The sequence below is a fragment of the Tachyglossus aculeatus genome, chromosome 2 (genome assembly GCF_015852505.1).
Source record: "Tachyglossus aculeatus isolate mTacAcu1 chromosome 2, mTacAcu1.pri, whole genome shotgun sequence".
Lineage (NCBI taxonomy): Eukaryota > Metazoa > Chordata > Mammalia > Monotremata > Tachyglossidae > Tachyglossus > Tachyglossus aculeatus.
Genome location: NC_052067.1, coordinates 75870476 through 75887120, shown reverse-complemented (window position 1 = coordinate 75887120; position 16645 = coordinate 75870476). Strand labels below are relative to the sequence as shown.

Genomic DNA, 16645 nt, shown 5'->3' with positions numbered 1-16645 from the left:
TAATATTACTACTCTGTTTTGACTACTGGCCATCAGTAGTCTGAACCTAAGGTATAACATTAAAGAGGCTGGTTAAGGATTTAAAGGACAAATTTGATCATTTTGGCTGAGGCATCTCCTAATCTCTTTTGCACTTACGGTAGAGTGAGTATAGCCATGGTCACCAGTAATAGTATTGAGAAGCAGCATGGCTAAGTGGAAAGAGCCCGGGCTTGGGAGCCAGAGATCATGAGTTCAAATCCCAGCTCTGCCACTAGTCAGCTGTGTGACTGTGGGCAAGTCACTTAACTTCTCTGTGCCTCAGTTTCCTCATCTGTAAAATGGGGGTTAAGACTGTGAGCCCCATGTGGACAACCTTGATACCTTGTATCCTCCCCAGTGCTTAGAACAGTGCTTGGCATATAGTAAGTGCTTAACAAATGCCATCAGTATTATTATTATTATTATTATTGCAGGTTGAGCCAGTATCCCTTCAATTTGGAGATTCAGAATCTCCATTTCTGAGTAAGATTAAGGTTTAATAGACATGGATTCTGAATTTTTCCTTCCGGCTCCTCCAAAATGCAAAGCAGCATTGTTACTTTATCACTGAAACAACTTCAGTAATTATTCAAGCAACTGAAAATGCTACTGCTGCTAAATTGTTGTTGAAACCTGCCAGGCTTTCATTCATTCGGAAATATAGCCCAGGGTTAGGATCTATTCTTATTTAATCTAAATGCTTTTCCCTTCCCTGCTGGCAACTTAATTAATAGCCACAAAAACCTTTAATTAAAAATTCAAGCTGAGCATATTGAGCTTATGAAATGTAATGGATTATCTATTAGAGTTACTTTCACCATTTTACTCAGTTCAAGATGTCGTGAATATAGTTTGCACAATTGCACTTCTTGATAACAAGCAGACCAAATCATATTCACTTTCTTAAATAAACCCCCACAGATCTATAAGGAATCCACCCTGAGCAAACCTCAGATAGATAACTTTGAAGCTAACGCATTTCTCCATTTTAAATAGAGCCAGAAAATGATATCCCATGGAGTAGTCTATGTACAAGCAGTGGAAGTGTTATGACCCAATTAATGACTTTGCAGAGGATGCTTTTTGAACTTTTTTGAAGCGTCAAAAGTGGAGGCTTTTAAACTGCTAAACAACTTATCCTAATTATGGAAATTAATTCCTACCAGTGGATCCAGGTTTAAAAATGATTTACCATTTGCTGAAAGAACATCTGGTATTAAATGTGGGGAGAGGAAAAACATTCTATTGAAAATTTACAGCTGTTTCCTATTTTGATTGTGCTATATTACCATTTGTTGAATTTCATATGACTAAAGATTAGCAATACATCAGATTCTGCCTTTTCAAAATAGGACATGAGTGATTTTGCACAAGAATCTCCCTTGTTTAGATGGGGATTTAGGAAAAGTATATGTTATTTTTCAAATAGATACCAGCAGCTAAAAGATGGAGTATATTTCCAGCTACTTTAGTTGACAATGTGGAATGAAAGAGTTTCTGAGCAGTATTAACAAAATGGACACTAAAGAGTTCTTACAGGGTATTAGGTCTTTACTACTGAATCTTCCTCCTTGCTGACTTCTCAATCTCTTGTCGCTCCCACTCCAGTCCATATTGCACTCTGTCGCACAGATCACTTTTCAACAAAAATGTTCAGTCCATGTCTGTCCCACTCCTCAAGAAACTCCAGTGGCTGTCTAACCACCTCCACATCCAATTAAACTCCTTACAATGACTTTAAAGCACTCCGTCAACTTGCCCCATTCTATCTCCATTCTATCAGCGCTTAGAACAGTGCTTTGCACATAGTAAGCGCTTAATAAATGCCATAATTATTATTATTATTATTATTATGATGATGATGATGATGATGTCACCTCACTGATCTCCTACTACAGCCCAGCCCACATACTCTGCTCCTCAAGCACCGACTTTCTCACAGTACCCCTATCTCATCTATCCCACCACCAACCCCTTTCCCACAACCTCCCCGTAGCCTGGAACTCCCTCCCTTCCGCATATGGCAGACCACCACTCTCCCCATCTTCAATCAATCAATCAATCATATTTATTGAGCACTTACTGTGTGCAGAGCACTCTACTAAGCGCTTGGGAAGTACAAGTTGGCAACATATAGAGACAGTCCCTACCCAACAGTGGGCTCACAGTCTAAAAAGGCATTATTAAGGCCCCATCTCCTCCAAGAGACCTTCCTTGATTACACCCTCTTTGCCCTGGCTCACGCTCCCTTCTGCATTGTCTATGTCCTTGGATCTATGACCTTTAGGTATTTGCCCCTCCCCCAACCCCACAGCAATTATGTGCATATCTTTGTTATATATTATAAATTATTTATTTATATTAATTTCTGTCTCCCCCTCTAGACTGTAAACTCATTATGGGCAGGGAACATGTTTGCTAATTATGTTGTAAAGTATTCTCCCAAGTGCTTAGCACAGTGTTCTGCACATAGCAAGCACTCAATAAATACAATTGATTATCTCCCTTGACTCCTTGGGCTCCTTCCAGAAAATATAAGCTTTTTAAGTAAAAGCATAACTTCTTGCAAACCCCAACTCGTTTCCATTTAACCTATTGGTAGGAATTCAGGATTCCAAAGTGAGTTACTCTTTTTTGTTTGGCTTTTAGCCCTGCTCTGCAGAAGGTATTCCACATACTACATTCTCTTTTATTACTTTAATTACTATAACATCCAGTGACACAAACTTATCAAATGTTTAGCATTCACAAGACCAAGTAGTTATACATTTATAAAAAGAAACATTTTAAGTAACAATTAAAAACAATTAGAACAGAATATGTTCAAAACAGTGGAAGTGTTATGTAGAATTCATTCAGGATCTGTTTTCTTGCCAAAGAAAATGAAAAGAACAGATTAAAGCACTCTTACTCAAAATATTTTATCTTAAAAACATATACGCATGTGCTCTTTGTTCTCTTGCAAACACTGGTTTCATATTGTGGAATTGTAGAGATATACAGATTCATTTTACTGTGGAAATTAATGTTCATACTGTTCATGCCAAACCTTAAGCCATTTAAAAATCACACTGAATCAAGGAACACACAAAGAACACACAAAACAATTTCCACAAGCCTTAATGACAAACAAAATAATCAGTGCAGTCTTTGTCATGGATACGAAATATAATATGAGTACTCATATATCCACATAACAAATTCAAGGTGCTGCACAGGTTTTGAGATGAGATCAATTAAATTGAATTTAGGAAACTAAAACCAAAAACCCATACCTTAATTCTAGTGATCTGAACATCTATAAAAATGCTAAAATCTCTAGTTTAGTTTTGTCAAACCCTAGTTTAACAAAAATGCAAACAAATCTTTCATGAGAAGCAGCGTGGCACAGTGACAAGAGCCAGGGCTTCAGAGTCATAGGTCACGGGTTCAAATCTCGGCTCTACCACTTGTCAGCTGTGTGACTTTGGGTAAGTCACTTAACTTCTCTGAGCCTCAGTTACACATCTGTAAAATGGGGATGAAGCCTGTGAGCCCCATGTGGGACAATCTGATGACCTTGTATCTACCCCAGTGCTTAGAACAGTGCTTGGCACATAGTAAGTGCTTAACAATGCCATTATTATTATGATGATGATGATTACCAAAAAGATTCCAAATTTGTATAGAGCACTGTTACAATTTCCTAAATTTAAATGACTGTTGAATCTGACATGACCCCACATCATGTTCCCTAAATATGCTTCTTTACAAACTGTCTAGAGATTTAAATGAGTTTTAATTTTAAAATAATCTGTTAGAGCTACAGATTAAATTTCCAAGTGATTCATAGAGATCAAGGAGCACTACTCCCTTGGGTCACATCAGATTCTTAAGTCATAAGAAACATATTCATTGCTTTAGATGTTGGGAATTCAACATCCTGCACTCTGAATAATGGTATTTGTTAAGCTCTTATTATGTGTCAAGAACTGTCTAAGTGCTGGGATAGATGCAAGACACAAGTTATTCTGAAGAGAATAAAGTTGAGTTTATATTACACTTAAAGATTAAATAGATGAGAACATACGAGAACATGTCAATGGACAAGGGCAGCTGTATGACCTTGGGCAAGTCACTTCACTTCTCTGAGCCTCAGTTACCTCATCTGTAAAATGGGGATGAAGACTGTGAGCCCCATGTGGGACAAGCTGATCACCTTGTACCCTCCCCAGCGCTTAGAACAGTGCTTGGCACATAGTAAGGGTTTAACAAATGCCATTTAAAAAAACCGAGCTTGGCACATAGTAAGCGCTTAACAAATGTCAACATTATTATTTATTATTATTGTATGTTAGTGAAGGTGATGTGGAATTCTGATTTTTTTTTCTAGAGAACTAATTGTTTTAAATAGAAAAATAAGTGATACTGCTATAGCAACTGTCAAGCAAGACTATGATTTCTGTCCAAAATTCTAGTTCACTATTTTATTAAGAGGTTGCCTGCAGGAAGAATTGAATCAGTATATGAACTGTTTGGAGAGAAAATAGATATTATACTATGAAATCATTTAAACATGATTGCCTGGAACATCATTGCCATTTTTGTTTTTGTGTGTTGTACCTTTAGGAACATTTCCAATTTAGTAGTTGTTTTTGTTTTTTTAATGATGTTATTCCCCTTCCTCCTTCCCCCTCATTTTAATCAACAGAAAATTCATCATTGAGATGCTAACATGAAAAATTGAGTGGAAAGAGGAGGACAAAATTAGAGCATTACAATTATGTTTTTGTTTAGTTTCAAATGTCTTTAGCTCTTTCATTAAAAATGAATTCTGCAAACGGAGAGAAAATATTTTCTACTGCCCTGAGAGTGGGAAGAGTTTAATTCACATTATTTAAAGCACTATCATGTTCCCTAAATATGCTTCTTGACAAACTGTTTAGAGAGTTAAATGAGTTTTAATTTTAAAATAACCATTAGAGCTACAGATTAAATTTCCAACTGATTCAAACAGATCAAGTAGCACTACTCCCTTGACACTCACTGGCAGCCCATGGTTAAAACCCAGGAAATTTCCACTGAAAACTTTCCACTTAATTTCAGGGCTAAAATTTGAATAAACATATGAGATGTAGCTTCAATAAGCATATGGGATGATGCTTCAACTCGTAAAATACCTACAATATATATTTTTTTCGTTTTTAGAATGGTTCATTACATGGCTTTTTATTCATTCCTTGAAATATAAAAGAAATCTGTTCAGCTTGATAAATCTAAAAATGGCAGCCACCTCAGTCTGGAGTTGAAGGACACAAGTTGGAGTCAGAATCCAAACAGACAAGGGAGTATCATGTCTGGGGTCATGATAAATGGGGATAGGGGAAATTTCAGAGAACTTGGAATCACCAGTTGAGGTTTAAACAAGGGGGAAATGTTGACTTAGAATTACGTAGTGGGGAAAGAAGGTCCCAGATTGGAGTTCTGATATAGGTTGATATTTGCTAGGCTCTTGTGGGGAGCATACCACACCTCAAGAAGAAATGATAATAATTTTCATGTTTGTTAAGCACTTACTATCCTCTAGACTGTGAGCTTATCGTGGGTGAGGAATGTCACTATTTATTGTTGTATTGTACCTAATCAAGCACTTAGTACAATGCTCTGCACACAGTAAGTGCTTAATAAATACAACTGAATGAATGAATATCCTCAGCGTGGCCTAGTGGATAGAGTGTGGGCCAGGAGGAGTTGGGTTCTAATTATGGCTCCGCCACTTCTGTGCTGTGTGACCACATTAGTTTGTATTTACCACAGCACTTAGTACAGTACTTGGCACATAGTAAGCGCTTAACAAATACCATAAAAAATACACTATGGGAAATATAAGATAATAAGGTTTAACACAGTCCCCATCCGACATGGGGTTTACAGTTTAATAGGGGGAGAACAAGTAGATTATCCCTATTTTACAGGTGAGGAAACTCAGGCATAGATTAAGTGACTTGAGTAAGGTTATATATCAGGCAAAGCAGGGATTAGATCCCAGGTCCGTCTGATTCCTATATCCATGATCTTTCCATTAGGCCACACTGCTTCCAATTTACTATAATTTGGTTCTTGTCTTATGCCATAGAATCGCCTCCGACCCATAGCAACACCATGGACACATCACTCCCAGAATGTCCCCACCTCCATTTTCGATTGTTCTATTATTGTATCCATGGAGTTTTCTTGGTAAAAATATGGAAGTGGTTTACCATTGCCTCCTTCTGAGCAGTAAACTTGAGTCTCCACCCTCAAATCTCTCCCATGCCGCTGCTGCCCAGCACAATCAATCAATCAATCAATCAATTGTATTTATTGAGCGCTTACTGTGTGCAGAGCACTGTACTAAGTACTTGGGAAGTACAAGTCGGCAACACATAGAGACAGTCCCTATCCAACAGCGGGCTCACAGTCTAGAAGGGGGAGACAGAGAACAAAACCAAACATACTAACAAAATAAAATAAATAGAATAGATATGTACAAGATAAATAAATAAATAAATAGAGTAATAAATATGTACAAACATATATACATATATACAGGTGCTGTGGGGAAGGGAAGGAGGTAAGATGGGGTGGATGGAGAGGGGGACGAGGGGGAGAGGAAGGAAGGGGCTCAACAGGTGAGTTTTGACTAGTAGCAGACTGTCTTTCACTCACTAGCCACTACCCAAGCTAAGAAAGGAATGGATATGCCTCTGCTTGACTCTCCCTCCCATAGTCGAGACTGGTAGAGTACTGGAAACTTTCCAGGTGCGACCCTGAGAGGGGTATAATTTGGTTCACATTTGGCTAATTTCAACACTAGATCTATCCAAAAGTAAATGTAATCTAAACTGCTCTTTGTTAGACATGCTGTGAATTATATTTCCCTTTTCCTCCCTCACCTCCATTTTTTCTTGTACAGGAGCAGATCTTGAAGAAGTGTTGAGCTCTCTAGTAGAATTCTTTACTTTTGCAAACTGATCCCAAAATGAGTGGTGGTTGTTTTAACCTTACATTATCTAGCTTTGATTTGAACATTGCATCCATTCATTTTCTAGCTTTCAGAGGCGAAGTAAGCCATTATGAGTCAGCGTGGTCTACTGGAAAGAGCACGGACCTAGGAATCAGAGGACCTGGGTTCTAATCCCGGCTCCACCAATTGTCAGCTGTGTGACCTTGGGCAAGTGACTTAGCTTCTCTGTGCCTCAGTTACCTCATCTGTAAAATGGGGATTAAGACTGTAAGCCCCACATGGGACAACCTGATCACCTTAGTAAGTGCTTAACAAATGCCATCATTATTGTTATTATTAATCCCAGCTCCACCATGTGTTTTCTGTATGACCTTGGGCAAGTCATCCCACTTCTCTGTGCTTCTGTTATCTCATCTGCAAAATGGGGATTAGGATTGTGAGCCCCATGCAGGACCGAGACTGGGTCCAACTTGTTTAGTTTATGCCTATCCCAGCACTTAGTACAATGTCTGGCACAAAGTAAGCATTTAACAAATACCATTAAAAAACAAAAGAATCAGTCACACAGATCTGGGGAAAACAATAAATGCCAGAATAGCGCTAAGGCCTGAGTTACTGAGCAGTGCTGAACTTCCCTCTGCTGAGTTCAGCAGCTGTGCCAGACTTCACTGTGCCCGAAGGGGAATGCAAAATCTCCGAAGGAGGTGGGCATGCAGGGGCAGGAATCCATTTGACCAAGAGGCAGTCCTCCACTGTTAATTTTCGAGTGGCAGCTGTGAGGCTGGGCAAGGGCGGTGCCAGTACAGTCATCTGCTTTTACAGTGAGCTTGGCATGGGAAGAGTAGGGGCTCCTTTAGGGTAAAAAATGGGTGGCTTAGTGAGAAGCAATGTGGACTAGTGGAAAGAGAAAGGGCTTGGGAGTCAGAGGACATGGGCTCTAATCCTGGCTCTGCCACATGTCTGTTGTGTGACCTGGGGCAAGTCACTTAACTTCTTGGTGCCTCAGTTACTTAATCTGTACGATGGGTATCAAAACTATGAGCCCCATGTGGGGCAGGGACTGTGTCCAACCTGATTACTTTGTATCTACCCCCGTGCTTAGAACAGTGCCTGGAACATAGTAAGCGCTTAACAAATACCATTATTATTATTATTTAATGGGAGAAAAGATAGTACCATCCCTCTGCTGCTCCAGCCTTCTTATTGGCTGGTGGGAAGTGGGTGGTGCACAGAAGGGGGAGTGGGGGAGGGCATTGCCAGGTGCCATGGGCCTTGATGACAGCAGAAGGAGAGCTCCATACCAAAAGAGAAAACAACTCTGCTCTCCAGCCCTACTGCCCCATCAGTCGATCAGTCGTATTTAATGAACTCTTACTATGTGCAGAGCAGTGTACTCAGCTCTTGGAAGAGTACAATACAGCAGAATTATCAGGCATGTTTCCTGCCCATAACAACCTTACAGTCAAGAAGGGGAAAGACTAGACAGAGGGAAGTGGGTGAGGGAGAGACTAAAATTGACCCAGTGACCTACACTTCCTGTGAACAGGGATTAGAGTAGGCACTTGGGAGAATGATCACGATCCTCTCCTTGTCTCAGACATCCCAGTCCTCTCTCTGATGGTTTAAACGGCAGATGTGCTGTTCAGAAAAAATACTTATTATCACCCTTTCTAGGTCTCCACTTCATTAATTGGGCTCTATTATATAAAAGAATCTGCCAGGTAGGTACTTTGGTGCCCCAGAGCCGTTTATGTCCTAATAACCATGCATAAATTTCTGTCATTCTCTACCAAGAGCATTATAATAATAATAATGGCATTTATTAAGCGCTTACTATGTGCAAAGCACTATTCTAAGCGCTGGGGAGGTTACAAGGTGATCAGGTTGACCCGCGTGGGGCTCACAGTCTTAACCCCCATTTTACAGATGAGGTAACTGAGGCACAGAGAAGTTAAGTGACTTGCCCAAAGTCACACAGCTGACAATTGGCAGAGCCGGGATTTGAACCCATGAACTCCGACTCCAAAGCCCAGGCTCTTTCCAATGAGCCACGCTGCTTCTCTGAAACAGGAAGAACAAATTTTCATAATGCCAGGGTAGTGGAGGGACCTCATGGAAAGAGCATGGGCAACTTACTTGCTCAATGACCTTCAGCATACGTCTATTTTCTCAATGCTTCTCATTTTCCTCATCTGTAAAATGGGGATTACATACCTGTTCTGCCTCCTACTTGGACTGTGGGCCCCTTGTAGGACAGGGATTGGGTCTGATAATAATAATGATGGTATTTCTTCAGTGCTTACTATGTGCCAAGCACTGCTCTAATTGCTGGAGTAGATACAAGGTAAATCAGATTGTCCCTCGTGGGGCTCACCCTCTCAATTCCCATTTTACAGATGAGGTCACTGAGGCCCAGAGAAGTGAAGTGATTTGCCCAAGGTCACACAGCAGGCAAGTGGTGGAGTGGGATTAGAACCCACAACTTCTGACTCCCAAGCCCAGGCTCTTGCCACTAAGCCATGCTGATCTGCCTATACTTTACCGTAGCAGTTAGTTCAGTGTTTGTAGCACATAGTAAGTCCTTAAACAGATAGTTTCCAGGAATAAAAATCATTTCTAAGGCATCTTGGGTGAATGTGGCTAAAAACCACTTCAGAAGCAAATTAGCCCCACTAAGAATCAACTTCCATGCAAAAACTTTACTATTCGAGATTTTGTTAATCCTTGACATGTGAAAGAATAAGAATGTTTGAAATAACTTGGAATTTACTTGGAAAGTATTAGTAAATTCATGAGAGGTTTGAATAAATTCAAGGACAATCTACCCACAGAGGGCTAATGAGATGATGGGGTTAAGAGGGGCATGTTTAGGTGTAGAATATAGTACATCCCTAAATATTATGATTTGTCAAGAACTGCAACCAGCATACCATCTCCCTAAACATCCCATTGTCACTTTCAGTGGCAGAATACTGGGCTGGATAGAACATTAGAATGAACCAATAATTGTTATTTGTTATGTTCTTAGTTGCCTGCTTTGTGACCTTGGGCAAGTCACTTAATTTATCCGGGCTTCAGTTTCCTCAACTGTAAAATGGGGATTCAATACCAGTTCTCCCTCTTACTTAATCTCCAAACCCCATGTGAGACAGAGACCATAATCTTGTATCTATCTCAGAGTTTAGTACAGTGATTGGTACATAGTTAATCTTTAAATATTATTGTTATCATTATTGTCATTACTATTATATTCTTTAGTGGATGAAAAGGTATAGAACTCTCAAAAGAAAGCTTTCTGGATAAAGTTACAGGCAGACTTTCATTATTATTCCAGAGAAGTCAAAACTCTCTCCTAACTTCCCAAAAATATTTTATGGGCCAGAATTAACAATTTATGACATATCAAAGTTGACTTTTATGGCTGTCTAAGGCAAATTGGTACATGTGTTTAGTTATTTAAATCAGTAAATAAATCCATAACATTATTTGAGCCCCTACATACATACAGAGCACCACATTAAGCACTTGGCAGAGATACTTAAGGTTCAGGCATTGTTTTAAGAAAAATTCTTTTTTTGGCTCAAAACAAGTGGGAGATTTCAGACTAACAAGCTAGTTAAATCATCAGTGGGAGTGTCTCCTGCATTCTGAAATTCATTGTTAAAACAGAGTGAGTGGAAGATTTACATTTGTTCAACACAATAAAAAATTGTCACAATCTCTCTCTCTATATATTAATTAATTAATTCATTCATTCATTTAATCATATTTATTGAGCACTTACTGTGTGCAGAGCACTGTACAAAGCGCTTGGAAAGTACAAATTGGCAACTGTCTGTAGCATTGAAGGTGACACTACTAATACTGAGATCCGCTCCACGCATTCTTCTCCTTATTATTAATTATTATTATATTTTAAGTGCTTACCATGTGTCAGGCGTTGTTCTAAACCTGGGGGTAGATTCAAGATAATCACGTTGGATACAGCCGCTATACCATATGGCACTCACAGTCTAGGAAGGAGGGGGAACAGGTATTTAAGCCCCATTTTAGAGTTGAGGAAACTGAGGCACAGAGAAGTTAAGTAATTTACCCAAGGTCACACGGCAAGCAATTGGCAGAGCCAGGAATAGAACTCAGGTCCTTTGATTCCCAGGAACATGCACTTTTCTCTAGGCTATACATGCATATTCACCTGAAGAGAACCAAGAGGAATCAATTCACTCTCTCACATTATTTTCAGATATGGATAGTCCCTTTGTGTTATGCTTTGCTCATAATAATTGCTCAGTAAATACCACTGATTGACCGATTCCTTGTTGTGTCAGTGGATTTGGCCTACTTCAGATCTATCTGTTTTTAGCTCTGCCAAGCTGAAGGTCTAAAAGACAGCAGTAGACTCCAATCTTCTGCATTTCTGTGAAACTTGGAATTACTAAAGAAGACACAGCTGAAGCAGCTTCATAAGTGATGTCTACAGACCATATTTAAAATTAAACTGGATGATAAGATGACCAACAATTAAGTCAGCTCATCAGCATTAAGTGATCAGAGAACAAAGCTCCACTACTATGTGGGACATGTGAGGACAATAGCTAACTGCAGGTACCCAAGCGGTTGCTGTATGGGAACTGAAAAGGCACACACAAGCACACATGTGCACACACACAATCAATCCATCAATCAATCGTATTTATTGAGCGCTTACTGTGTGCAGAGCACTGTACTAAGCACTTGGGAAGTACAAGTTGGCAACATATAGAGACAGTCTCTACCCAACAGTGGGCTCACAGTCTAAAAGGGGGAGACAGAGAACAAAACCAAACATACTAACACAATAAGATAAATAGAATACACACACACACACACACACACACACACACACACAATTATGCCACAATTTATAATAATAATAATAATGGCGGTATTTGCTAAGCGCTTACTTTGTGCCAAGCACTATTCTAAGCGCTGGGGGAGATACAAGGTGATCAAGCTTGTCCCACGTGGGGCTCACAGTCTTAGTCCCCATTTTACAGATGAGGGAACTGAGGCCCAGAGAAGTGAAGTGACTTGCCCGAGGTCACACAGCTGACAAGTGGCAGAGCCGGGATTCAAACCCATGACCTCTGACTCCCAAGCCCATGCTCTTTCCACTGAGTCACTCTGCCTGTGATTTGGAAACATTTGTGAAAGAAGAAAATGAGGAGGACAGTAGACAATGTTCCAATTAGTTTGATCTACGTGAACAACCAGTTTAGAAAATCTAAAGTACAAGTAGATTTTTCGGCCTGAATTGTACATCAGAAGCTGGCCATCTTACATCATCCATTGCTTTCCTTTGTCAGTTCTAAATTGACGTTAATGGCTTGAAGGCAGCAAATATCCCCTAATGTAACCATGGAAGACATAGGCATATGCTCTAAATTAACTAATTTAATTATATCTCCCCTTAGTTCATGCAGCGTGCACTCATCCACAGATATTGTCAAGTAGTTACATTTTTAAAGATCTTTTTTTTGTAAATTTTTGAGTTTATGCCTCCATTATGTTATCTCGGATAAATGAATTCAGACCTTCTGAGCTTTCCCAGTGCCTTTAAAAATTAAAATAAAAGCATTCAAAAATTGTAGCAACAAAATGTAAGTATAGCACACAGGTTTTGTGTACACCAAACATTAAAATTAATCTCAAGTGAATTCTCCAGTAGATAGTTCATCTTTAGCCACAGTGAATATGGGGTCATCACAACCTGTACTTCCCAAGCACTTAGTACAGTGCTCTGCGCACAGTAAGTGCTCAATAAATACGATTGAATGAATCACCTCGTTCAACTCCAGTCTATCTCCAAACCCCAGTAGAATCACGCCACCCTGTTTATAATAAGTATTTGAGTTCCCACCTCCTAATCCTGCTGTCTCACTGCTAAACCTGGATGTTCTCAGGGCAGACCCCTGAGTTTAAGTAGACCAGAATGATTTGTGAAGTTGAGGGGACCAGGAGAAGAGCAGAGCATCAGCATCCCTAGATGTCAAGCTAATAAATAAGCATGCCGCTCCCAAGTCATAAGGCACAAGTGAAGAAGCATAAACCACACATTACTTTCCTTGGTTCCAATCAATCAATCAATCAATCAATCAATCGTATTTAACCGGCCACTACTAGAAGGAGCATGCTAAACTAGGGCAAAGGGTACAGGACTATCCCGTTGTTGGGTAGGGACCGTCTCTATATGTTGCCAACTTGTACTTCCCAAGCGCTTAGTACAGTGCTCTGCACACATTAAGCGCTCAATAAATATGATTGAATGAATGAATGAATGAACCGCTACCTGATTGGATTAAAAATTAGACCGCAATAACCATTAATAGGTGTATGGTCTCTGCTTAGATTCTTTTCATTTTTTTTTCAAGTCCCACATAATTTTCCTGATGTAGATCTGACCACAAACATGAAGTAATACCAGAATTCCAGCTCACAGTTTATCATGAGCCCTCTTTAGTGTTTGCATGCAAACATTTCCATTTCAGACTGTGATAGTGAAGGAAATTCAATTCCAGGCTCCCCTGGTCACCCTGATCTCATAAACTCAAGCAATTTCAGGTTTAGGATTTCTCCCTTCAGAATATTTTTTTCCTAGCAGCGTGACTAAGTGGAAAGAGCATGGGCTTGGGAGTCAGAGGTCATGGGTTCAAATCCCTGCTCCGCCATTTGACAGCTGTGTGACTTTGGGCAAGTCACTTAACTTCTCTGAGCCTGTTACCTCATCTGTAAAATGGGGATTAAGACTGTGAGCAACACGTGGGACAAGTTGATCACCTTGTAACCTCCCCAGCGCTTAGAACAGTGCTTTACAATCAATCAATCAATCATATTTACAAAAATCAATAAATTTACAAAAATCAATAAATACGATTGATGATGATGATATTTATTGAGCGCTTACTGTGTGCAGAGCACTGTACTAAGCGCTTGGGAAGTACAAGTCGGCAACACATAAAGACAGTCCCTACCCAACAACGGGCTCACAGTCTAGAAGGGGGAGACAGAGAACAAAACCAAACATACTAACAAAATAAAATAAATAGAATAGTAAGCGCTTAACAAATGCCATCATTATTATTATTATTATTAAGACCTTTTCATTGTTCAGTATGAATACACCAAACAGCTGTTCAGAGCTCCCAGCTTCATTCTTGGGGAACAAAATCACTGAGGAATCTTAATCAAGTCAAAACTACCAGGAGTGTGCAATCCTGAAATCATGGTTGGTAGGGGGGTGTTTTTGTATATTGAAAAACATTCCTGGAAGCATGCAAAAATAAAAATTGGAAATTATAGAGATATGTGTGTTGAAACATTATATGTGCGGGCTGGAGCACAGTTTTTTACAGCCAGGAGTAGTTGTAGAGCCTTTTGATTTTCAGTGTTTGCAGCACCTGAGTTGCTTTGATTCATGTTTTAGACTGTGAGCCCACTGTTAGGTAGGGGCTTTCTCTATATGTTGCCAATTTGTACTTCCCAAGCACTTAGTACAGTGCTCTGCACACAGTAAGCGCTCAATAAATACGATTGATGATGATGTTTGGACTAGATTTCCCTCGACAGCTTTAGGACATCTTTCTGTCCTGCTGCAGAGACTGGGAGGTAGCAGCACCACACAGACAGACAGCCATCCTGAAGATATCCAGGAAAAGCTGAATTGAATGTCAATATAAGATAACACCCGGTGCTCGCTCTGGAGAGTGGCTGTGTCCCCATTTTGGACACTTGATTTTTGGAAATCTGAATACTGCTTTAACATTCCTTCTCAATCGAAGAAACTAGTATATGCCTAAAATATATCCCTTTTTTGATTTCACTTTCCAGGGAGAAAAATCATTTTAGCATGTTCGGACACGCACTACGATTAGGTTGCAAACTATGTTGTAGCTCCCGAAGTACACTTCGCTTCTTTTGTACAGCAAGGGTTTCAGTAATGTTTTAAAATTTCACTGATTTAGGGCTTAGCCACCTGTCAGTCATACATAAAAAGATCGTGCATATTCATCAAAATGTCATTTCTTTAATGTAGAAAACCAAGAACCTAATTCAAAGGAAAGTGAATATGAAATCTCAAATACTATTTGTGTTGACAAGGCCTAGGACATAATTTTATCTAGCTGGGTGCAGAGGCTGTCACATCCCTAAAGACTAAGTATTTGAACCGTCCTGCTTCTGTTGCACACCCCAAACACTTAGTACAGTGCATTGCATGTGGTAGCGACAATAATAATGACAATTATAATAATAATGGTACTTGTTAAGTACTTATTAAGCACTGGTCTAAGCACTAAGATAAATACAAGTTGATCGGGCCAGACACAGCCCCTGTCCCACATAGAGCTCACACTCTTACCCCCATTTTACAGATGAAGTAACTGAGGCCAAAGGAACTGAAGTGACTTGCGCAAGGTCACACAGCATATATGTGGTAGAGTCGGGATTAGAACCCAGATCTTTCTGACTCCGAGGCCTGTGCTTTTATCCACTAAGCACGCTGCTTCATTAACCCATTGGAAGCAGTATGGCATAGTGGATAGAGCATGGGCCTGGGATTCAGATGGTCATAGGTTCTAATCCCTACTCTGCCTCTTGTCTGCTGTGTGGCCTTGAGCAAGTCACTTAACTTCCCTGTGCCTCAGTTACCTCATCTGTAAAATGAGGATTAAGGCTGTAAGCCCCATGAGAGACATGAACTATGTGCAACCTGATTTCCTTGTATCCACCCCAGCGCTTTGTACAGTGACTGGCACATAGTAGATGCTTAAATACCTTAATTATTATTATTAACTCCTCAGTAAATGTTATTACTACTGCCCAAAGTTGCCAAACCTTAATTTTGAAACCATTAGTCATGACATTTGGGGAGAAGTGAGGGTAATAATAATAATAATAATAACAACAATGGTATTTGTGTGCCAATTCCTAGAGAAGGACACTAGGTTTGTACAGCACTTAGGAAATTGTGGACTGTCAATAAACGTGAAAATCTACCATTTCATTCATTCATTCAATCGTATTTATTGAGCGCTTACTGTGTGCAGAGCACTGTACTAAGCGCTTGGGAAGTACAATTTGGCAACATATAGAGATGGTCCCTACCCAACAATGGGCTCACAGTCTACCACCTAAACACCAAACAATGCCAACACCATGTGTACATTAGTTTTTGTCTTTCAACAGCCTAATAAGCTGTCCTTCATAAGCACTGGAAGGTCATTTTTAAATATTAATCAATTAATCAATCAATCGTATTTATTGAGTGCTTACTGTGTGCAGAGCACTGTACTAAGTGCTTGGGAAGTACAAAATATGCACTAATAATGATGATAATTGTGGTAGTTGTTTAGCACTTACTATGTGCCAAGCACTGTACTAAACTCTGCGGTAGATACAAGCAAATCAGGTTGGACACAGTCCCTGTCCCACATGGGGCTCACCATCTCTATCCCTATTTTATAGATGAAGTAACTGAGGCCCAAAGAAGTGAAATGACTTGCCCAAGATCACACAGCAGACAAGTGGTGGAGTCAGAATTAGAACCCATGACGTTCTGACTCTTAGGCCCATGCTCTATCCACTAAGCTATGCTGCTTCCCA

At 39.8% G+C, this 16645-nt stretch overlaps 1 non-coding gene across 1 annotated transcript; it reads right to left on the bottom strand.

The window, feature by feature from the left end:
• Window positions 1–6681: 6681 nt before the first annotated feature.
• LOC119924489 lies at window positions 6682–6819 on the bottom strand. The gene has a single exon (XR_005449200.1). It is a non-coding gene; the product is annotated as a small nucleolar RNA SNORA7 (small nucleolar RNA).
• Between the last annotated feature and the right edge of the window lie 9826 nt (window positions 6820–16645).